The 24,651-nt window shown below is 35.4% G+C and overlaps 1 non-coding gene across 1 annotated transcript; it reads left to right on the forward strand.

The window, feature by feature from the left end:
• Positions 1-383: 383 nt before the first annotated feature.
• On the forward strand, positions 384-490 carry LOC141676297 (small nucleolar RNA R71). Its single transcript, XR_012556895.1, has one exon. It is a non-coding gene; the product is annotated as a small nucleolar RNA R71 (small nucleolar RNA).
• The last annotated feature ends 24,161 nt before the right edge of the window (positions 491-24,651 follow it).

The following is a 24,651-nucleotide window of genomic DNA, read 5'->3' on the forward strand; positions in this document are numbered from 1 at the left end:
GCTGCGACCTCTGAAAGTTGCTTACGAACTGAACTGATTCACTAGAAATAGCAAACTGCTTCGTTTCATGCCCACCAGCACAAAGCTCACAGACACTGGTGATCTGTTTAACTCCATAAGTAGCCAAAAAATCCACCTTCATCGTCAAAGCCTTAAGATGAGCAGCAATCGCGGTAGCATCCACCTCTAGAAGTCCAGCTACCTTGCCTTAATTTAATCTCTGAGAAGGGTTCTGGTATTCATTAGCAGCCGTAAGTTCAATCAATTCATAAGCTTCATTGTAGCTCTTAGCCCATAAGGCTCCACCTGATGCTACATCGAGCATGGGTCTAGACTGTGCTCCCAAGCCATTATAAAAGCAGTTGATAATCATCCAGTCAGGCATCCCATGATGAGGACACTTTCTCAGCATCTCCTTATAGTGATCCCAAACTTCACACACAGAATCTTCTGATTGCTGTGAAAATTGAGTTATAACATTCCTGATTGCAGCAGTCTTCGCCATAGGAAAGAACCTAATAAGAAACTTTTGAGCCAGATCTTCCCATTTAGTGATAGAGCCTGGTGGTAGAGAATGCAACCAGCACTTAGCTTTATCCCTCAGAGAGAATGGGAAAAGTCTTAGCTTTATAGCATCTTCAGACACATTGTTGAATTTGAAAGTGTCGCAGATCTTGATGAAATCTCTAATATGCATGTTGGGATCTTCAGTCGGAGAACCCCCAAACTGGACCGAGTTCTGCACCATCTGAATTGTGCTAGCCTTGATTTCAAAATTGTTAGCCGTGATGGATGATTTGACAGTGCTAGACTGAATATCATTGATCTTCGGCTGAGAATAGTCCATCAAAGCCTTTGTATTCACTTCTGTTTCACCCATTGCAACAAGAGCTTCTTCTTCAACTTTCTCCTCAACAAGAACTTCTTCCTCTACTAAAATGTGGCGCCCCAAAATCCGGGGTCAGGGATCTAGGAGGCCACACCATCTTGAATCATTTATAACACTTATCTTGTACCATAATATATAAATACTCACACCTTTACGACCCCACACTTATCAACATACACACACACTTACAGGTTATTGTCTTGGAAACGAACCATTCATTACTAGAGTATATCAATCCACAAGTGATAATTATTACAATCCCAAAAGTGATTAAGTTTTACTGCGGAAATAAGTTTTAAGTAAGGTTAGTCCGTCGACCAAATATCTGCTTCTTATTTATTACATAAGTCATACTTGTAAATAAGCCGGACTAAAAACAACTGAAAACCAATACAGCTTATTCGGTCTACCTGAGGTACAACACCAAACATCCTACGAAATAGCTGGCCGTTTCCTACCCGTTTCCTGGCTGTGAGTTTTATGATAGGCATCTTGATTCACTGTTATGTTGTATCAATTTAAGAAAACAAGTGTGAGCTATAATGCCCAGCATAATAATGTACAGTATGAAATGACTGTATGATAAACTTAAGTATAATTCCATATACGATAAATATGTTTATTCAAAAATAGTTTTCCTCAGTGATACACACCTTCTTTTGAAAACAATATTTTTGTGGACTTATTATCCTGCGAATACCTTAATGGTAAACCCAACACCTATGCTTGGGTTACGGTATTGCATCATAATTTCAATTGGAAGAATATGACATTCACTAGAGCCACCGCATACGATGATCAGTCGTACTACGAAAAATTAGTAACCTTTTCTACTAGTAGAAGGATGACACTTGGTATTTTGGTTATCACCCTTGCCGCATACGGGCTATGTGTCCCATTTCGGGTATACACATACTTCGCAGGTCCTTAGGTACATATAGTACCATCTCCCACGGTACTGGCAGTCTCCGCAATACACGAAGTACTAGATCTCTACCCCTCCCTTGTCCTTTAAGAAATCCTATCATATCCCAAGAACTCGTACTCCTCGAGTTCTCAAAGCATTTAGCTTATTGATAGGCACAACTCATGTTGCTAATGTGAGTTGAGCGTTGTCAATAGATAAATAAATGAGGGGGAGTTTCTTTTGAAACTATATTCAAAATATTTAAAATATGTCGAGATAATATTCTTCGACGGTCTGAAATTATACGAATGATTTTCTGAAATTCAGAAAATACTTTAAATCGGATTTTATGATTTTTAAATCATATTAAATCATTTAATAAATAATTAATAATTAAATAATAATTATTAAATAATTAAACCTTGAATAATTATATTTTAAAAGAATATTTGAAATAATATTCCTTAACTAATTTATGTTTAGATAATTAAAGTAATCTTTAATAAATTAGCAAAAAAAAAGTAATCTTTAATAATATAATTAATCGAGTTTGAAATAAATAATCGTTGGAGAATAATTCTCCTATATTAAATTAATAACCTAAATAATATTCATTGTTCAAGTAAAAATATAGTTGAGGGAATACGATCTTTGAAAATCGTTCTAAATAAATTCGAGGTATTTAATATTTCGCAAGTGGACATGGAGTCCCTTGGAATAAAATAAGTGCAGACTTTAATCATCCAAAATATCTCCGGAATGTCTCCCGGGTTTTCGTTTTAAAACTCCGATCGACTCTCGGTCTTATACATCACGCTCATGGTAGCGTTAAAATATTCTACGACATATATACATCGTAACACAATCGTTATTTATGCGAAAACTCAAATACTTATCATCATAACAAGAATGGAATTTATAAAAAAGATAGTAAAACAATCATTTCACAATACAACAGTATATGGATTTGGGTTCGTAAACTTGCCAGGGCAATTTGAGGTGGATGATGCTCTAGGGTCCGCTCGGAAATCTATAAACATAAACATATATCATTTTCGTTAGATCTCGTTGAACGGAGATCCTTAGCAGCTGCTCCTCAAGTGTGAAGCACTCCACCGGTATCCACCAAGAAAACGATGTAATGAAGGAGGAGGAGATGGAGAGAATTAGGGTTTTGTAAATCTTTTTGGTTGAGGCAAAAATAGGGTCTATAATAGTATATTTATAGGCAAAATTTTCAGCTGAAAATTTTCCCATAAAATATTATTATTATTAACCCTTTATTATTCTCACTAATAATTAAAACACCTTTTAATTATTAATCCTTTTTCTAAACACTTTAGAAATAATTCTCTCACTTGATTTAATTTCCAAAAATTAAATTCTTAATTAATAATATTAAGAACTTTTTCTTAATTAATTTATAATCAATTAAATCTCATTTAATCAATTATTAAATTTTCCAATTAATTATTTATTTCATAAATAACTAATTTTCAGCCATTATTAAATAATTTCTCCACCATTAAATCATTCTCTTTTATGGTGTGACCCTGTAGTTTCAATATTAAGCCGGTAGTAGAAATAAATAATAATAAAACTATTTTATCATTATTTATATAAATTCTCTAATTCACTAAATATGATTAATTAATTAATCATATTTATTCTACATCGTGAGGGATACTTCTCAGCATATCGCGACTATTCGGATAATACGAATTCACTGCTTAGAATACCAAGAACCTATTCAGTGAGTAGTTACTGTACAATTAATTCCTTCTACCCTGCAATGTCACGATTAAATACAAGGCATGGAACTTGTGTCAAGTCTATCTTATTTAATCACTTGCTTTCCCATTCACTATGCTTAGTATGTAAATTAGAAACTCCTTTCTAATTTCATTCACTCTGGCCAGAGATTCCTGAACTAACATAAGTGGATCAGCATTGAACATTCTCTTCCTACACTGGAAGGGGTAGATCCTTTATTGATCATACACTATATTCGTGTACAAATTCCTATACCCAGTAGAGCCCTTATAATTGTCCCTTGAGACTAAGAAGTAAACCAAAGCATAGTTCAGTGTACACAAGATGACTATGATGACCTCAAGTCTAAGGATACTTGTACAACTATCACTATGTGAACAACTGCTGACACGTGAGTGAACTCCATCAGTTGTTCAGCTGTGTGAGTCATGTTCAGTGAACTTATTCTATAATAAGCACCTACATACTAGCTATAGTGTCACCACACAAATATCTATGAGAACAGACATCCTTCATAATGAAGCAAGCATAGTATGTACCGATCTTTGCGGATTATTAATCACCGGTTAGTAATCCTACGACCAGGAACTATTTAAGTTTAGAGTTATCATCTTTTAGGTCTCATTATTATGATCTCATCACAATCCATAAAAAGCTTTACTCTAAACTGTGGTATATCTTATTTAAACATTTAAATAGATAGAGCCCGCAATAAAAATAAAACAAGTCTTTTATTAATATCAATGAAATCAAAACAGATTACATAAAAGTTATTCCTAAATCCTCATACATGATTGGACTTCGGACATATCTCTTTCAATTTCCCACTTGTACTAAAGCCAATCACTCTGGTATCTAATACCTATCTTGTCTTTATGACGATCAAAGTGACTCTGAGAAAGTGGCTTTGTGAGTGGGTCTGCTACGTTGTTATGTGTATCAACTCTCTCGACGTTGACATCTCCTCTTTCAACAATCTGAATTGCACCACCATTCAGAGTAAACACGTACCCTGACATGGATTTGCTATCACTTTCTGATTGAAAACTAGAGTCAGTGTAACCCTCTATTTTCAACTCAGATTCACCACCAAAAATAAGAAAAATGTCCTGAGTACTTCACAAGTACATAAGGATATTTTTCACTGCTTTCCAGTGGTCTTCACCTGGATTGGACTGATATCTGCTCGTCACACTAATTGAATAAGCAACATCAGGCCTTGTACACAACATCACGTACATGATAGATCCTATTGCTGAAGCATAAGGAATCTTACTCATACGCTCTCTTTCCTCAGGTGTCTTAGGAGACATTTTTTCGGAAAGGGACACTCCATGGCTCATCGGTATGAGACCTCTTTTAGAGTTTTCCATGCTAAACCTTTTAAGCACTTTCTGGATGTATGTACCCTGGGTAAGACCTATCATTCTTCTAGATCTATCTCTATAGATCTTCATACCGAGAATGTAGGATGCTTCTCCCAAGTCCTTCATGGTGAAGTTCTTTGATAGCCATACTTTGACTGATTATAGTATCGGTATATCATTTCCTATAAGAAGTATGTCATCCACATACAATACAAGAAATATTACCGCGCTCCCACTAACCTTCTTGTAGATACATGGTTCATCTATGTTTTTTATAAAACCAAACTCTTTGATTGTCTCATCAAAACGGATGTTCCATCTACGAGAAGCTTGCCTTAAACCATATATGGTTCACAGCAGCTTACACACTAGGTGTTCATTTCCCTTGGAAAGAAAACCCTCTGGCTGTGTCATATACACTTCCTCCTCAAGTTCCCCATTGAGGAAGGCCGTTTTCACGTCTATTTGCCAGATCTCATAGTCGTAGTAAGCAGCAATCGCAAGCAAAATCCGAATTAATTTTAACAGGGCTACAGGCAAAAAAGTTTCATCAAAGTCAATCCCTTTCCTTTGTTTGAATCCTTTTGCCACGAGCCTGGCCTTATAGGTCTCCACCTGGCCATCTGCTCCAATCTTTTTTTTGTATACCCACTTGCACCCAATAGGCTTAACACCTTCAGGCGCCTCAACCAGAGTCCATACTTGGTTGGTATACATAGATTCCATTTCGGATTTCATGGCACTATGCCATTTCTCTGAGTCAACACTACTCATAGCCTCATTATAGGTCATAGGGTCGTCATCATCAATGATTGACAACTCATTGCCATTCTCAATGACAAGGCCATAATACCTCTCAGGTTGGCGAGACACTCTCCCTGTCCTACGAATGGGCTGTTCCATAGAAGGTTGTTCAGTCTGAACAGGTATTTCCACTTGATCCGTAGTAGTTTGTGCTTCTTGAACTTCATCAAGTTCAATTTTGCTCCCACTGTTTCCTTCAAGGATAAACTCCTTTTCCAAGAAGGTAGCATGTCTGGAGACAAACACCCGATGATCGGTGTAAAAGTAATACCCCAAAGTCTCTTTAGGATATCCCACAAAATTACATTTTACGGATCGAGATTCCAGCTTATTTGGGTCAACTTTCTTGACATAAGCTGGACATCCCCAAATCTTAACGTGTTTAAGACTCGGTTTCCTTTCTTTCCATATCACATATGGTGTTTGAGGAACAGATTTGGAAGGCACCTTATTCAGTAAATATGCTGAGGTTTCCAATGCATAACCCCATAGGAATACTGGAAGATTTGCATAGCTCATCATGGACCAAACCATGTCTAACAAAGTTCGATTTCTCCTTTCAGATACCCCATTTAACTGTGGAGTATATGGAGGAGTCCACTGGGAGACTATACCATTTTCTTTGAGATAATCTAGAAACTCTCCATTCAAGTATTCACCACCTCGATCTGATCGAAGAGTTATAATACTGTGTTTGGTTTGTTTCTCCACTTCATGTTTATATTCTTTGAACTTTTCAAAGGCTTCAGACTTGTGTTTCATCAAATACACATATCCGAATCTAGATCTATCATCTATGATAGTAATGAAGTACAAAAATCCACCCATGGCTTGCGTAGATATTGGTCCACATACATCTGTGTGTACCAATCCTAGCAAATCTACAGCCTTCTCTCCATGTCCACTAAATGGCGATTTGGTCATTTTACCCAATAGACAAGACTCACATGTAGGATATGATTCAAAATCAAAGGGGTCAAGTAACCCTTCCTTATGCAATGTCCGCAGTCTATTTTCACTAATATGACCTAGCCTACAGTGCCATAAATAGGTCAGATTTTCATCATCTCATTTTCTTTTATTAGTTTGTTCAATCTGAAGTAAATCATGCTCTACGTCACATACATGCAGACCATTATTTAAAATGCCACGTCCAAAAAAAACATTATCTCTAAGGATAGAACATCCATTATTCTTAATAATAAATGAAAAACCATCAACATCCAACATAGGAATAGAAACAATATTCCTCACAATAGAGGGAACGTAATAACAATTATTCAAAATAATAGTCTTGCCCGTAGGCATATGTAAACTAAATGATCCTACAGATATGGCCGTAACCCTTGCTCCATTGCCCATACGTAGAATCACCTCATCTTTTTCAAGAGTCCTACTTCCCTTTAGTCCTTGCAACGAATTGCAAATATGAGAACCACAGGCGGTATCTAATGCCCAAGTAGAAATTTGACCTAGTGACATATTAACTTCGATCATGAACATGCCTGAATCAGAAGCGGTAGTCTTACTACCCTTCTTCTTCTTCAATTCTGCAAGGTAAACCTTGCAGTTCCTCTTCCAGTGCCCTAACTTGTTACAGTGAAAACAAACAGCTAAATTAGGACCAGTCAACTTGTGAGCATCTAGTATGCTCCGGAGTGATAGTGCAGAAGACATGACGAATATAGTAAATTTGTAAATGATAAACACATAACAACACTTAGCAAATATTTAACTTCATTTCAAAACACTATATGAATCGGGTCTTTATTCATAAGTGTCTCCCACTAGTTTATCTGATTTTTTCAACCCCTTAAGTGAAAATTAAGCATTCAAAATGCTAGTGGGAATAGGGATCCTACATTCCATCACACAACCTCGGCTGTTGCACGAAACGTCATGTGATGTTCAATAGGCAGACAACTCTTGTCAATTACATCTTATGTTATTCCCTAATATAACTTTAGCCTCTTGAATAATTGAGTCACGGCTGTGGCACGACAAACTCAATATTCTAAGTCAAGTCTAACCCAACATTTCGTATAATTGAATCAGTCTCCAACGGCCCACGGCTGTAGCATGTACCGACCTTTAGATTCTAATTCAATGTACACATCTCTATATAATAGACAAGTATTTCTAATTTCGAAATCAAAGCCCTCGGCTGTAGCACGAAATGACAATGATTTAAAAATAAGAACCACTTTCTACCATGTTGGAAGGCTATGACCGACACAAGCCCGTTGTGTTATTGGCCAATTACTACTTGATATTATTTAATTTTAGAGGGATTATATTACGTTACAATCATAATCATATTATAAAGAGATTCTTCCTTTTAAATTAAATATTTCAAATAAATAATCGATAATCAGATGATTCCCAGATCGGGTGGAGCATTGTCAAGAGGCGTCACTTAATAACCCTTTCTTACAGATAGAAATCGGTTATTGACAGAATCATCCTTTCTCTCAATATTGAAAATTCATATTCAATTATGTGTTTCATAAATACAAGAATCTCATGATCGTATTCATAATATTTATTGTTAAGGCAAGAAACGATTCCTATTCTAGATTTTTTAGAGCACGTCTTATATTGATTTAAGTTCACCTAAATATATCATCGCATGGTAAACATAGGCATATATCTCATATATAAAATTAAATAAACAAGTAAATGTAAAGTGCAATAAAGTAAATGTGTTTGGTTATGGCCCCATCCTATGTGATCTTTATCAAGCTCATGATAAAGATCAAGGTCAATCTAATATGGTGATGGAAATAAATACAACTACTCATTACATAAGTCTTCTTGTATGTCTCGTCTTCTTCTTTGTATCACCTCCATTAGATAGCCTTCTTGAGTCTTCAATTACATTACATGATTGAAAGTAAAACTAATCTAATGAACTTACAAGAATAAATCGAGTTACATTCGAGAGTTATGATTACAAAGATTGATGACATGCAAGTCGTATTTAAAACCAAAATCAAAACCATTACACTAAGGTCGAAAGGCCATAACCATCCACCATGCTCATACAACACATAAAAGCATGTTAAAACACATAATCTGATCTTAACATATCATATTATCCATGATCTAATCATAAAAAGAAAATATGACAAAAATCAGAAAAATCAGAATCAAATCAGAAAAACAAGAATCACTGTTCATGGGTAGTAAACGACGTCAAACGCCTTACAAACGAGTCGTTGATAGCTTTAGCTATCAGTTTTGTTCAGACGCTCGTTTACCTATGGAATAGGGTATTCGTTTACGTAAATCGGATACCAGACCCAGATTTCAGCAAATCTGCAGCAGCCAATTCAGAATCCATATCTAATATGATTCTCATAATTAGAACAAACATAAATCATGTATATATTAGTATATATACAGATTATATAATCATCTTATGATTATACAACTCACATGAATATCATATATTCAAAACCATACATATATAAGCATATTATATCAACATCAAATCATGGCGAATCACGTACATGCTCATATATCGAAAACAGTTAAACACAAAAACAAATTAAAAACTTTTCGCAAGTAGCTCTGATGCCATTGAAGAGTTTTTAGCACATAAACGCAGCGAAAACGTAAATTTAAATCTTAAAAAAAACCGAAACCCTCCGCAGGATCCATGCGAAAAATAATATTTAATTCGTAGTTCAGTATGTTTACCTTAAGAATCTTTACGTTAATGAAAAGATGGAGGTCTTTAATGGCGATCCAAAAATGATGAACGGAGATCCTTAGCAGCTGCTCCTCAAGTGTGAAGCACTCCACCGGTATCCACCAAGAAAACGATGTAATGAAGGAGGAGGAGATGGAGAGAATTAGGGTTTTGTAAATCTTTTTGGTTGAGGCAAAAATAGGGTCTATAATAGTATATTTATAGGCAAAATTTTCAGCTGAAAATTTTCCCATAAAATATTATTATTATTAACCCTTTATTATTCTCACTAATAATTAAAACACCTTTTAATTATTAATCCTTTTTCTAAACACTTTAGAAATAATTCTCTCACTTGATTTAATTTCCAAAAATTAAATTCTTAATTAATAATATTAAGAACTTTTTCTTAATTAATTTATAATCAATTAAATCTCATTTAATCAATTATTAAATTTTCCAATTAATTATTTATTTCATAAATAAATAATTATCAGCCATTATAAATTAATTTCTCCACCGTTAAATCATTCTCTTTTATGGTGTGACCCTGTAGGTTCAATATTAAGCCGGTAGTAGAAATAAATAATAATAAAACTATTTTATCATTATTTATATAAATTCTCTAATTCATTAAATATGATTAATTAATTAATCATATTTATTCTACATCGTGAGGGATACTTCTCAGCATATCGCGACTATCCGGATAATACGAATTCACTGCTTAGAATATCAAGAACCTATTCAGTGAGTAATTACCGTACAATTAATTCCTTCTACCCTGCAATGTCACGATTAAATACAAGGCATGGAACTTGTGTCAAGCCTATCTTATTGAATCACTTGCTTTCCCATTCACTATGCTTAGTTCTATTTAATGTAAATTAGAAACTCCTTTCTAATTTCATTCACTCTGGCCAGAGATTCCTGAACTAACATAAGTGGATCAGCATTGAACATTCTCTTCCTACACTGGAAGGGGTAGATCCTTTATTGATCATACACTATATTCGTGTACAAATTCCTATAACCAGTAGAGCCTTTATAATTGTCCCTTGAGACTAAGAACTAAACCAAAGCATAGTTCAGTGTACACAAGATGACTATGATGACCTCAAGTCTAAGGATACTTGTATAACTATCACTATGTGAACAACTGCTGACACGTGAGTGAACTCCATCAGTTGTTCAGCTGTGTGAGTCATGTTCAGTGAACTTATTCTATAATAAGCACCTACATACTAGCTATAGTGTCACCACAAAAATATCTATGAGAACAGACATCCTTCATAATGAAGCAAGCATAGTATGTACCGATCTTTGCGGATTATTAATTACTAGTTAGTAATCCTACGACCAGGAACTATTTAAGTTTAGAGTTATCATCTTTTAGGTCTCATTATTATGATCTCATCACAATCCATAAAAAGCTTTACTCTAAACTGTGGTGTATCTTATTTAAACATTTAAATAGATAGAGCCCGCAATAAAAACAAAACAAGTCTTTTATTAATATCAATGAAATCAAAGCAGATTACATAAAAGTTATTCCTAAATCCTCATACATGATTGGACTTAGGACATATCTCTTTCAATACATATGCGCTACTTATTAATCGTTCTCGCAACTCATTTTACTCTTATTATTCCTTTAAGTACTTATTCATATCACGGTCGCTTTCTTTTCGAAATACTTTATGTCCGTTTTCATTTTCATCATCGGCTCCGCTTATGATTTGTAAGGGTTTTCTAGTCGCGCGGTCTCGGTTCCGATATTTTAATAAAATTGAAAATTCCTTATTTTCACTTGAAATTTTTATAGCTGTTAAGGAACTCTATTTTTTACTCTCTGTAAAAATTTCATGATTTATGAATATTTTTAATTTGATCATTTCTATTTCCAAAATTCGTAATTCGTAGCAGTTTTTGTCGCGTAAATCAGTTTTACTAAAACGGTCATAACTTTTGATCCGTAAATCGGAATCAAGTGATTCAAGCGCCTAAAATATAAATTACGGAACTTCTACAGAAACTTTATGTTGAGTTTTGTTCATTTTAGCGAGGTTACGATTACAATCCATGTTTCGTTTACGTCTTAAAATATTATACCACCACCAATAATCATGAAATCATCATCCCAATACTGACTCCTCTCAAGAACATCATGTTCTTGAGGCAAAAATCATCAACCTTAGAACTAATTAACTAAACATCAAGATTACAATAAATCAACTCTAAAACTAAGTTTATAACTAGGATTTCAAAGGTTCTTGAAACTTAAACCTTAAATAAAGATTGGTCAAAGATTTGTACCTTTATTGAAAGCTTGAGATGTTTTCTTGATGATGGTGGAATCTTGGGAATGCTTGGTAGGGTTTTTGGAACCTAAATCAACCATTAAAATCTAGAAACCAAAGAAAAGTTACTATTCATACTATTCATTATCACTTTTCTTGATTTTATTTCATCCATCAAACCTTGATAAAATGAGCTCAAAAATTTATCTTACCTTAGTTTATGATGTATGAAGCTTGGGAATTAATGGTGGATGTTTTCCATTACTAGAACTTGGAGTTTTGAAATTGATTTCCTTGCTTTCTTTGTGTTTGGCCGAATGGAAGAGGAAATGGGGAGAGAGAGAGAGAGAGAGAGAGAGAGAGATTTTGTGCTTTCTTGAATGCATTTCTTGGAAGATGTTGAAGTTATGATTTGTATATATTCTAGTATATAACTTAGGACTGGTAAATCTTTGCATATCTTTGTTAGCTTACTTGGTTTACAAGCTAACCTATCTAGTTTAGATTCTAGGTTTACTATTCTAGCTTTTAGGTCATCATACCATCTAATTTAGGTTACTATTTGATAACCTAATCATGGTTAGTTTCTTACCATTGTTAGTTAGTTTATTTAGCTTGATTCGATACGTTTATTTATTCGTTTACGCGTTTGCTCGATCGCTTATTCTTTTTCGTAATAAATTCTCGTAAACGGTTTGCGGTGTAAATCCTTTCATATACGTTCTTTATATTTTGAAGTATCATTCTTGGATTTGAATTCGTAGGATTTTAAATTTGTAATTATATTGTGATTCCCGTAATCCTTGATGGTTTGTAGATACAGTCATTTTTCAAAGTTCGTTTTTTTCAAAAATTAATAGCATTTACATACACTCATTTGGTACGTATAATCATGTTATCAACTCCGAAACTCAATTTCTCATGCAAAACATAGTGCGGGCTAAAAAGTTTTTCTCGTCTGTCAGGGTTACTATTCATTAAGCATTTTGCAAAGTCTCAAAAATTCAAGTTATTACATAAAACTTATTCATCTGCTTTATCCAGTGTTCTCTTTCGAGATCGAGAACTCGTTAGCATAAACGCTCTCTAGAGTACCTGAAAAAGCAATAAGTAAACACGTAAGTAAAATATCCGAGTTGGTGAACTTTAACGACTACTAATGTCAAGCACATAAACCAAAAATTAACACCGAGTCCCCGGTAGCGGCGCCAAAAACTTGTTAGGACGAAAACACCCGCTAATTTTCATGCAAGTAAACGCAATCATAAGTAATATAAAATTATTTCTAGTTTGTTCCCAAAGAGACTGGTGTAGGTTAATTTCAATCAATGTACTTATGCAACAATGGTATGGTTATTATTCAATTCTCAGATGTTAACAAGTAGAGATTGTTTATAACTACGAGATTATACTAACTAATATTAACTAAGAGAATTAAGGTTGATTAACTTATATGACATAAACATGGGATTCTAAATTCATTAAATACTTCATTCAATAGCCTTTTTGTTCTTAACCTTAGCATGCAATGGTGATGACACTAATCAGATAACATGAAACTAGTAAACGCCAACTTTCGTTGTACGAATACCCTACTACCAGACATCCAAAAAAGAGATAGAAGCTGGATATACACCAATTATATTGAGACCATATATATCTATAGAATTTGACAACATAACGGTTTAATGCGCAAGTTATCTCTCATGATTACATAGGGCAAGTAAGATGGTTAAAATTACCTACGAACCATGCATATCAAATACATGAAACTATGCTAGCATGGCAAGTTCTAAACCCCTATATTCAATTTCGCTTAAATAGAGATTAACACGCTATCTTATAAGTTCGCGACGCTCATAAGACGAATAAACACAACCAATACTAGGATATCATATAATCACCAAACACTAAGGTATCGAAACAAATTAACTAAATAAATCCATAAGTGAATCCATTAGAACCCCACGATAACGATTAGCCCATAACCGAACTCATCTTCGCCATGGGTTCCGATGAAAGCATGGTTGTTAGGAATATGTTGTGTACTTGATGATAAGCTAAACAAAACACCTTAGTAGATTTAATTTAGTGAATTTTGTAGCACCTGGAGGATGATCAATTATAGTCCCGAAGGATGATTCAATATAGTCCCGACGGATACCTAATTGATATCCACCAGGTGAGTAGGTTATGTAACAATAAGTAATGTAGCACATTTCTGCAAACAACTTTGTGTAGATTCTGTAGTAGCATATGAGTCATGTTGACTACTAGTAGATATGCAGAATAGGTTGATTAATTGTAAATATTAGATGTCTTGTAATTCTGCATAAATAAAATGGAGTCAAGTGTCAAATAGCTACCCGACGGATGATCAACAAGGCTACCCGACGGATGATCAACAAGGCTACCCGACGGATAACAAGCATGTACCCGACGGATGATCAATTCAAATATCTGTTGACAGTGACAACACAGTCACATGCGTTGGGTGTTTGTAGAAGGAATGTGGCAGCCTGTTTAGCAGGAAAATGAGAACAAAGAAGCATTTCCATTTCCATGCAAATTATGAAGATATTCAAATATGCTGGAATAGAGTAGTGAAGTAGCATGGAGTTAGACTTGATAGGTTTTGTTAAGTTATCCTGTCTTATTACCATGTAAACTTGGTGATATATAAACCAAGTGTAGCTAGTAGAACAAAAAACTAAGCAAACACATTTTAGAAGAGAAAAAGAAAAGGCTGTAACCGTTAAGAATTTCTCTGTAGTTCGTTTGTTCACTTGTAAAGAGCAGCTGTAAGCTATTCAAGCTTCATAGGGTTCTCTCGATATATATATATATATATATATATATATATATATATATATATATATATATCTGGTGGATACATTCAAATCCATAAGAAAGTTTTAAAGACTTGTGTTTTTATTACTTGTATTTTGATTTATATAATTCTTTCATTCTGCACTTTGCAAATCAAACACTTAGATATTATTGAGTTAGAACAGTTTTAAAAATGGAGAAGCGTGTTAATGGCACACGCAAGATAGGGGCTACTAGCTATCGGAATATTATGGCGCTGGCGTAAAGTGCTTCTCGTTCATGCCACGGAACGGATAGGAACAGATCCACCAGACGATAAACTAAATTCCGCACTGCTTTCTGCTCTCGCGAACTTAAAGATTCTATTGTAAGAATTTCATTTTCTCGTCCACAAATAGGAGTTAACCTAGTTAAGCCTATAAGGATTCTCTCTGAGATTCAATCATAAACTACTTTGCCTCGGAGCTGAAAGCCGTTGCTCTAATGCCTCGTCTCACGACGTTCTAAACTCAACTCACGTCAAAAAGAAGCCACAATTACATTTAACCCCCCCTTCTGTAATTCTTGTTGTATTATTAGGGAATAAAAATTGGTATCAGAGCAAGCTCTTGAAGTACAAAGAGTTTAAAGATCAGAACAAACAGCAAGATGAACAAGAAGGATGTTGGAGTTAAGATTCCATTTCTGGACAAAGACAGTTATCACCACTGGAAGCTATAGATGCACCTACATCTTCTTTCTCAAGATGAGGCCTATGTGGATTGCATAGAGAGAGGTCCTCATATACCAATGAGTGCTACAACAGGGAATGAACCATCTGTTCCCAAGCCTAGGCATGAATGGTCGGATCCTGATATTGAGCAAGTCAGGAACGACAAGAAGGCCATGAATATATTGTTCAATGGAGTTGATGGTGATATATTTGATAACATCATTAACTGCAAAATAGCCAAGGAGGTTTGGGACATAATTCAGATTATCTGTATTGGTACTTAGCAAGTAAGGGAGAATAAGATGCAGCTGCTAATTCAACAATATGAGCACTTTCATTGTGAAGATAGTGAGTCTCTCACTGATATTTTTAGTAGGTTTCAAAAAATACTAAATGCTCTGAAGTTGCATGGAAGAGTCTATCAGACAATAGACTCCAATCTCAAGTTCCTTAGATCTCTTCCAAAGGAATGGAAACCAATGATAGTCTCATTGAGAAACTCTCAAGATTACAAGGAGTTTATATTGGAAAGACTGTATGGCATCCTGAAAACTTATGAGCTTGAAATAGAGCAAGATGAGAGGATGGAGAAAGGAAGGAAGAAAGGAGGGTCAATAGCACTGGTTGCTGAGTTAGAGAAAGAGAAAGAGATGAAGGTAGAAGCTGTTGAGTCTACTTCAAAGTCTTGTGAGAACAAGTGAAAAGGGCTGGTAGTTGAAAATGAAGACAATTTGAGCCAAGATGACATGGATGATATTGATGAGCATTTAGCTTTTATTTCTAGAAGATTTTCCAAGCTCAAGTTCAAAAAGAACTTTGGAGCAACCAAGCCAAATAGAAACATGGTGGATAAATCTAAATTCAAATGTTTCAAATGTGGCTTGGCAGGGCACTTTGCCAGTGAGTGTAGAAAGTCAGATTCCAACAAAAAGAAGTTTGAGCCCATTGATTATAAAAAGAAGTATTTTGAGTTGCTCAAGGAAAAGGAAATGGCTTTCATTACACAAGAAAATGACTGGGCAGCTGATGGTTTAGATGAAGATGAGGATGTCAGCTATGTCAATCTAGCCCTAATGGCCAAGTCTGATGAATCAGGAACAAGTTCTTCAAGTAATCAGGTAATCACCACTAACCTAGCACATTTATCTAAAGCTGAGTGTAATGATGCAATTAATGACATGTGTACAGAATTATATCACTTGCGTGTTACACTTAAGTCACTCACCACTAGCCCTAATGTGCTAGAATCTCAATTTATTGAATTAGAAAAATTGAGAACTGAGTGTAAGATTGATAAGGATGAATTAAGTGAGTCCTTGAAGAAAGAAGAGATTTTGAAGAAGCAGCTTGAACGAGAACATGAAGTGATTAAAGCATGGAAATCATCCAGAGATGTTCATGCTCAAATCACTAAAGTTCAAGGTATTGAGTCCTTTTGTGATACAGCCTGGATAAAGAGTAAGGAGAAGCTGAAATCCAATTTGGTTGAAGGATTTCTAACAGATGTGGACTCGACGGATGATGAGAGACATCCGTCGAATAATCAAAAGGATTATCCGTTGAGTGACACAAATCCTCATCCGTCGGCTGTAAGCAAACCTGTGAGCAAAGACAAACTTGCCAAGCTGAATGAAAAATATGGATTAGTTTCCAAAAACTTTGTTCCAGGAGAATCAAGTCAAGTGAAGAAGGAAAAGAAAATTAATGTTGGTCATATGTCTATCAAGCAATTGAATGACAGATTGGAGAAGATTGAGGTTAAAATATAAGCTAAAAGGAAAAATAATATAAATGGGAATGTAGGGATTAACAAACATAACAACTACACACCTGATAAATAAGCCCCAAGAAAAATTCGTGTTAAGTGTGGTAGTGTTAATCATTTGTCTATTAATTACAAACTTGCCATGCCAACTCCCATATCTATACCCTCTTTTTTTCCAAACATGACTACCATGTCTTCTATGCCTATAAATGTTATGTCTGCTCAGAATATGAATGCACAATTTTCTAATATGCCATTTGCACCTAATCCTTATTATGCTGCATTTAGTATGCCTCAAATGCCATTTAGCATGCCTTACTGGAATAACATGTTTGCAAATAGCATGCCTTTCCCTGTTAATCAAAGTGTGCATGATAATTCTTTATTAATGACTGGTTTCAAAGGTCCAACTCAAATGACTAAGGATGAATCAGAAATTTCCAAGTCAAATGAGGTCAAACCTAAGAAACTAAAGAAGAAAGCTAACAAGGCAGGACCCAGGGAAACTTGGGTACCAAAATTAACTTGATTTGATTTTGATGTGTGCAGGGAAACATAAAGAATCTTTGGTACCTGGATAGTGGTTGCTCAAGGCACATGACTGAAGATTCTACCCTGCTCACAGAGTTCAAGGAGAGAGCTTCCCCAAGTATTACTTTTGGAGATGACAACAAGGGTTATACTGTGGGATATGGCTTGATTTCAAAAGACATTGTCATCAATGAGGAGGTTGCCCTAGTGGATGGTCTCAAGCATAATTTGTTGAGTATCAGCCAGCTTTGTGATAAGGGAAATTCAGTAACCTTCAACTCAGAAGCGTGTGTTGTGACAAAAAAAGGAGCAACAAAGTGGTTCTCACTGGTGTGAGAAGAGGAAATGTGTATCTAGCTGACTTCAACTCGTCAAATACAGAATCTGTTACTTGTCTTCTCAGTAAAGAAAGTCAAGATGAAAGTTGGCTATGGCACAAGAAGATGTCCCATCTAAACTTCAAGACCATGAATGAGCTTGTCAAGAAAGAACTAGTTAGAGGTATTCCTCAAGTGGAGTTTTCTAAGGATGGACTGTGTGATGCCTGCCAAAAGGGAAAACATGTTAAAGCATCATTCAGAAAGAAGCTTGATTCAACAATTGAAGAACCTTTACAATTGCTACACATGGATCTGTTTGGACCAGTCAATATGTTATCCATATTAAGGAAAAAGATTTTGCCTAGTAATTGTAGATGATTTCTCAAAGTTCTCTTGGACATATTTCCTAAATTCTAAAGATGCGGCTAGTGAAATCATCATCAATCACATAAGGCAAGTCAGTAATCATCCTGATTTCAAAGTAAGAAGAATCAGGAGTGATAATGGAACTGAGTTCAAGAATTCTGTGATGAGATCATTTTGTGAAGAGAATGAAATAAACAATGAGTTTTTTGCAGCAAGAACCCCATAACAAAATGGAATGGTAGAAAGCAAAAACAGATCTCTTATTGAAGCTACAAGGACAATGCTTCAAGAATCAAAGTTACCAACATATTTTTGGTCTAAAGCTGTGAACACTGCATGTTACACTCAGAATATTTTGTTAGGTCACACACACTGTAGAAGGGGGTTGAATACAGTGTATAGCACAATCAAATCGAATTCTAATAACACAAGTAACAGAAAACAGACTTTATTCAAAGCAATAAACTCTGTTACAATATGGAACTGTCCTCTCTCAGTGATGAACAAATATCACAAGAGCTGCTAGGGTTACAATGAATAATATTCTTGATAATGATAACACCTATAGTGTAAACCCTATGTCTGTGTTTATATACTACACAGTTACAAGATAATCACTAATTGATATGGAATATAAATCTGCTTCCTAAAATATATCAATCAGATATCTTTTCTTCCAAGTATTCTATTCTTCATAGAATTTCTTCTTCATGCATATCTCTTCTTACATTTGTCTCGATCTTCTCTTCCTTCAATCAGCCGTCTTCCTTATCTGAACGTTTCCTTAAAGTCCTAATATTATCCTCTGATAAATATCTCCTGAACCTTAAGTACTGATGACTTAGGTTCTGACTTCAGCATAAGTGCTGATTTCCAGTTAAGTACTGATTTGTCCTGTTTAAGTAAGATCTGAAAACTAAACATAAATCATATTAGTCATGACATTGTCAAATATATCTAACAATCTCCCCCAACTTGTAAATTAGCATAATATACAAGTTTAACAAATATTTGATGATGTCAAAAACATTAAGTACAAATGCATGAGAATTTGACTAGATAACTACAACTTACAGTCCTTAAAGCTTTACCAACTTTAACTTCTGATAACAACTTCAGTCTGTATTCATATCAGAATTTGAGCAGTTGTAGATCTTGACTTGGCTTCACTTTTTGATCTCTCTGATGTCAGGAGTTGTTCTGAGATAGTTTTTTAACAAACATCTCTCAGCATATCTGAGTTCATCAATCATCCTCCTTTTAACATCTTTAAGCTCTGCAGAATCTTCACCAGTTTGGAAGATAGCAACCCTGAGATCATTTATTCTAGCTTTCCTTATGTCCTGATCCATTCTGATCAAATATGCCTTGTCACACTCAAGATTGAATTCTACAGCCTTATAACCCAGAAAGATAGTTATAATCTTAGTAGAGTTAGGCTTCATCTCAACAATATCACCCTTGTGATCTCTGTACTTTGGAAGATATGTGCTGTCAGATTTTACAGAATAAAGCCTTTTTTGTCTCTGAATTTGATTCTTCAAATAGTTTGCAGCACTTTCTGTCATTCTGTCATTCAATTGAAGTATAAATAAAACATGTTCCAGTTCTTCAAAATACTTTAGTGGAATAGCATTTTCCCTTATGTGATAAACCCTACCATCTGTCATGAAGTATAACAAGATGTGTTCTTTCAAGTAGGTATGGTAAACCATCTGTACAGATTCTAATTGATTCAATCTTTCAGGAGTTGCTCCAACACCTGGTTCACTTAAGGAAGTTGGTTTTGGGAACCACGGACTTAGGGTGTTACTACGTTTTACGATAAAGATTACGAAAAGAGGATTACCTTGTTAATGGTTGATTCCACGCTCTTCTATTGTATTCCCAAATTCCCTTGAGCGAAGTGTGGCCTCCGTCTTCTCAAGTTATCCTCTCTTCTTGCTCCTTGGTGGCTACAATATGTTTTCACACCATCCCAAGCAAGAAGAGAATAAGAATATATATAGGCTACAATAGGGACCATGGATAATTAGGTTGGGCCTTCTAATTACATCTTGAGCCTAGCCCAATATAATTAAATATTAATTCAATCCACTAAAGAATTAATATTTGCACTACCTTTCCTAATACCGTAATTTAATTAATTCGGTTCCAATATTATTTGCTTATTAAATTCCCCATGTTTAAAATATCATATGTCCATTAATTAAATAAATTACTGATAATTTATTTAATTAATATCTTCTATCCTTGATCATCCACTCAACCTTTATTTAATTATGCCAGAATAAATTCCACCTGCAGGGTTTCACATAATTAAATCTTTTTGAGCTTTCAAGGGGACATCATTAACCCGAATATTATCAAGACATGGATTCCTTCAATAAATAATATCCTCCATGTATATAATTCCATCACTCAAAATATAATGATATAATTCAAAAGAATTATTTCATATATAAATCAAAGCATGTAAATAATATACACGTGTCAATTACTATTTCCGGATTAAGAACCTAAGCATTAATAATAACATGGAATCTTAGTTCTCCTTCTTAATCAGTATTAAGGGAACAATTCTAAATTTGATCCTGTTCAATATACACAAAGTATACTAGTATTATTTATTAGTCAATATAAACTAATCTAAATAATACTACAGCCATACCAGTGGATTGTCCAACACCACCTGTGCTGTGAACCTTATTATATTATATAACCGTATTTAACAATCTAATATTCTGTATCCCATTTGATACTAGATTGTTCACAATATATAATATTTAGACAACATGTAAACATTCAAATGATTCTCAAATAAACTGGCCAGAAATAAATGTACATACTTCAAATAAATATTTTCAGTATACACTAACAATCTCCCACTTATACTCAAAATATTCTATGTGTACATCAGTGTTTATTTAATCCACTATTACATAAAAATCTATGTGTCCATCCATCTGACTCCTTTCGCTTCCACATGCTTGTCAAAAACCTTGGTTGGCAAGCTCTTTGTGAAAGGATCTGCACGGTTATCTTCTGATGATATGTGAGCCACAACTATATCCCCTCGCTTTACGATTCCTCGTATGAGATGATACTTACGTTCAATATGTTTAGCTGCTTTGTGGTCTCGCGGTTCCTTTGAATTTGCCACAGCACCAGTGTTATCACAATACACTGTCAAGCTCCTAGGCAAATTAGGTACGACATCTAAGTCCAAAAGGAAGTTCCTGAACCATACATCCTCCTTGGCAGCCTCAGAGGCCACCACGTACTCGGCCTCCATGGTGGAGTCTGCAATGCATTTCTGCTTTACACTCCTCCATATAACGGCTCCACCTCCCAAAGTAAAAACATATCCCGAGGTTGATTTCCTCTTATCCCTATCTGATTGGAAATCTGAATCAGTATATCCCAAAGGAAATAGATCTGAGGCCTTGTAAATTAACATATACTCCTTAGTCCTTCTCAGGTACTTGAGTATAGTTTTTACTGCACTCCAATGTTCCTGACCTGGGTTCGACTGATATCTACTAACCATGCCTACAGCAAAGCAGATGTCAGGCCTCGTACATAACATAGCATACATTAAGCTTCCACATGCTGAAGCATAAAGAACTGCTTTCATGCTCTCTATATCCTTAGGTGTCGAAGGACACTGCTTCTTAGATAGAGCAACTCCATGCTTAAAAGGTAAAAAACCTTTCTTGGAGTTCTGCATGTTAAAATGAGCTAATACTTCATCAATGTAGGGCTCTTGAGATAAAGCCAACATCCTTTTCTTGCGATCCCTTATAACTTTGATCCCAAGGATGTATGCCGCTTCACCTAAGTCCTTCATGTCAAATTGTTTGAACAACCATGCCTTTAATGATGACAACATCTCAACATTGTTTCCAATGAGTAAAATATCATCTACATATAGTACTAGGAAAACCACTGCATTACCTTCACTTCTCTTATACATGCACGATTCGCTTGGACTTTGATCAAATCCATATGACTGGACTGCCTGATCAAAACGAATATTCCAGTCTCTAGAAGCTTGTTTAAGTCCATAAATAGACCTCTTAAGCTTACATACCAGATGCTCTTGGCCTTCCTTAATGAATCCTTTTGGTTGCTGCATATAGGTGGTTTCTTCAAGACTTCCATTAAGAAAAGCTGTCTTGACATCCATTTGCCAAATCTCATAATCGAGATGAGTTGCTATAGATAAAAGAATACGGATTGTCTTAAGCATGACTATCGGTGAAAAGGTTTCCTCATAATCGATACCTTCTTTCTGAGTATACCCTTTCGCAACAAGTCTTGCTTTCCAGGCTTTCACGTTTTTATCTAATCCCCTCTTTTTCTTATAGATCCACTTACATCCAATAGGTTTTATACCTTTGGGTGGTTCCACGAGCTCCCAGACCTGATTAGAATACTTTGATTCTATCTCAAATTCCATCGCCTTTTACCAAAGATCTACATCTTTGTCTTGTACTGCCTCTTCGTATGTACGGGGATCATCATCATGTTCACCAGGGACCAAGTCTGAAGACTCTCCCAAAAACATGAATCTATCAGGCTGTTGAACAACCCTCCCACTATGACGAGGCACTGGTGCGGTATTAGTGATAGGTTATACATTATGTTGTGGTTGTTCTACTTGTACTACAGCTTCATGGGTATTATTTGTCCCTCCCACTAGTTCCTCTAAAACGACACTACTCATGGGTTTGTGATTCATTATATAGTCCTCCTCCAAGAATCTTGCATTGGTGCTAACAATGACATCCCGATTCTTTGGACTATAAAATAAATATCCTTTCGTTCCCATGGGGTAGCCTACAAATAACTTTACTTCTGTATGAGATTCTAACTTAGTCACGTTCTTGTTCAGCACATGTGCTGGACAACCCCATATTCGAATATGTCTTAGACTCGGTTTATCCCCGGTCCACAATTCTAAGGGGGTTTTAGGAACCGACTTAGAAGGTACTAAGTTCAGAAGATAAGCTGTTGTCTCTAAGGCATGTCCCCAAAACAACTTGGGTAAATCTGAATAACTCATCATCGATCTAACACTCTCTAAAAGAGTCCGGTTCCTTCTCTCTACTACACCGTTCTGCTGGGGTGTGCCTGGTGCAGTTAACTGGGATTCTATCCCATTTTCTGATAAATATTCCCTAAATTCTCCAAGCAAGTATTCGCCACCACAATCTGATCGTAGTGACTTGATACTTTTATTAAGTCGCTTCTCCGTTTTAGCTTTGTACTCTTCGAACTTATCAAAGCACTCAGACTTACGGTGCAACAAATAAACGTACCCATATCTAGAATAACCATCAATGAAAGTGATGAAATATTCATAACCACCTCTTGCTTGGATATTCATGGGTCCACATAAATCAAAGTGAACCAATTCTAATACTTGTTTGGCTCTATTCCCCTTTGCCTTGAAAGGCCTATTAGTCATTTTACCTTCCAAGCAGGATTCACAAACTGGAAATGGCTCCACTGCCAATGAGCTTAAAGGCCCGTCTACTACCAGTCTTTGAATCCTCCTCAAGTTAATATGACCTAATCTCAAGTGCCAAAGATATGTTTGGTTCAAACTAGAAGGTTCCTTTCTTTTAGTAGAGTTAGAAGATGTGTTGTTCAATTCCCTAAATTACAGTTGCAGTGCAGGTTGACTAGGATTAATTATATACAAATTGTCTTGCAATGTACCAGAACATATAATTCGTTTATTCATCATAATAGAAACATTACGATCCAAACAAACATTATAACCATCCAAAGCAAGTTTAGAAACCGAAATTAAATTCCTTCTAAAAGAAGGTACATAAAGACAATTGTTCAAAACCAAAATCCTATCAGAACCAAAAGATAAATGAATAACTCCTACTGCAACTACTACTACTTTCGTAGCATCTCCCATGAACACGTATATCTCACCATCTCTAAGCATTCTAGATAGCTGGAACCCCTGCATAGAATTACAAACATGAGCAGTGGCTCCTGTATCTACACACCAAGTGCTCGTAGATATAGCCGCTATAAATGTTTCTGTAACTAGAGAAAGAGACATACCAGTATTGTTTGTCTTCTTAGGAAGAGGACAATCCTATTTCCAGTGACCTGACTGTTTGCATCTGAAGCACTTTCCCTTAGGCTTTTTCACACCATCCTGAACTCCCACTGCCTTCACAGTTTTCTGTATCTGAGCCTTTTTCTTCTTCTTAATACCTTTCGGCTTAGAGGAAGAACCTTTCTCAGCCACATTCACTTGAACACTCTGCCGAAATAATCCTTTAGCTGCCTGAAGTTCTGTCAGCAGTTCCGCGAGACTATACTGCCTCTTGTTCATGTTGTAATTCAAGCGGAACTACTCAAA

This window comes from Apium graveolens, chromosome 7 (genome assembly GCF_009905375.1).
Source record: "Apium graveolens cultivar Ventura chromosome 7, ASM990537v1, whole genome shotgun sequence".
Taxonomy (NCBI): Eukaryota; Viridiplantae; Streptophyta; class Magnoliopsida; order Apiales; family Apiaceae; genus Apium; species Apium graveolens.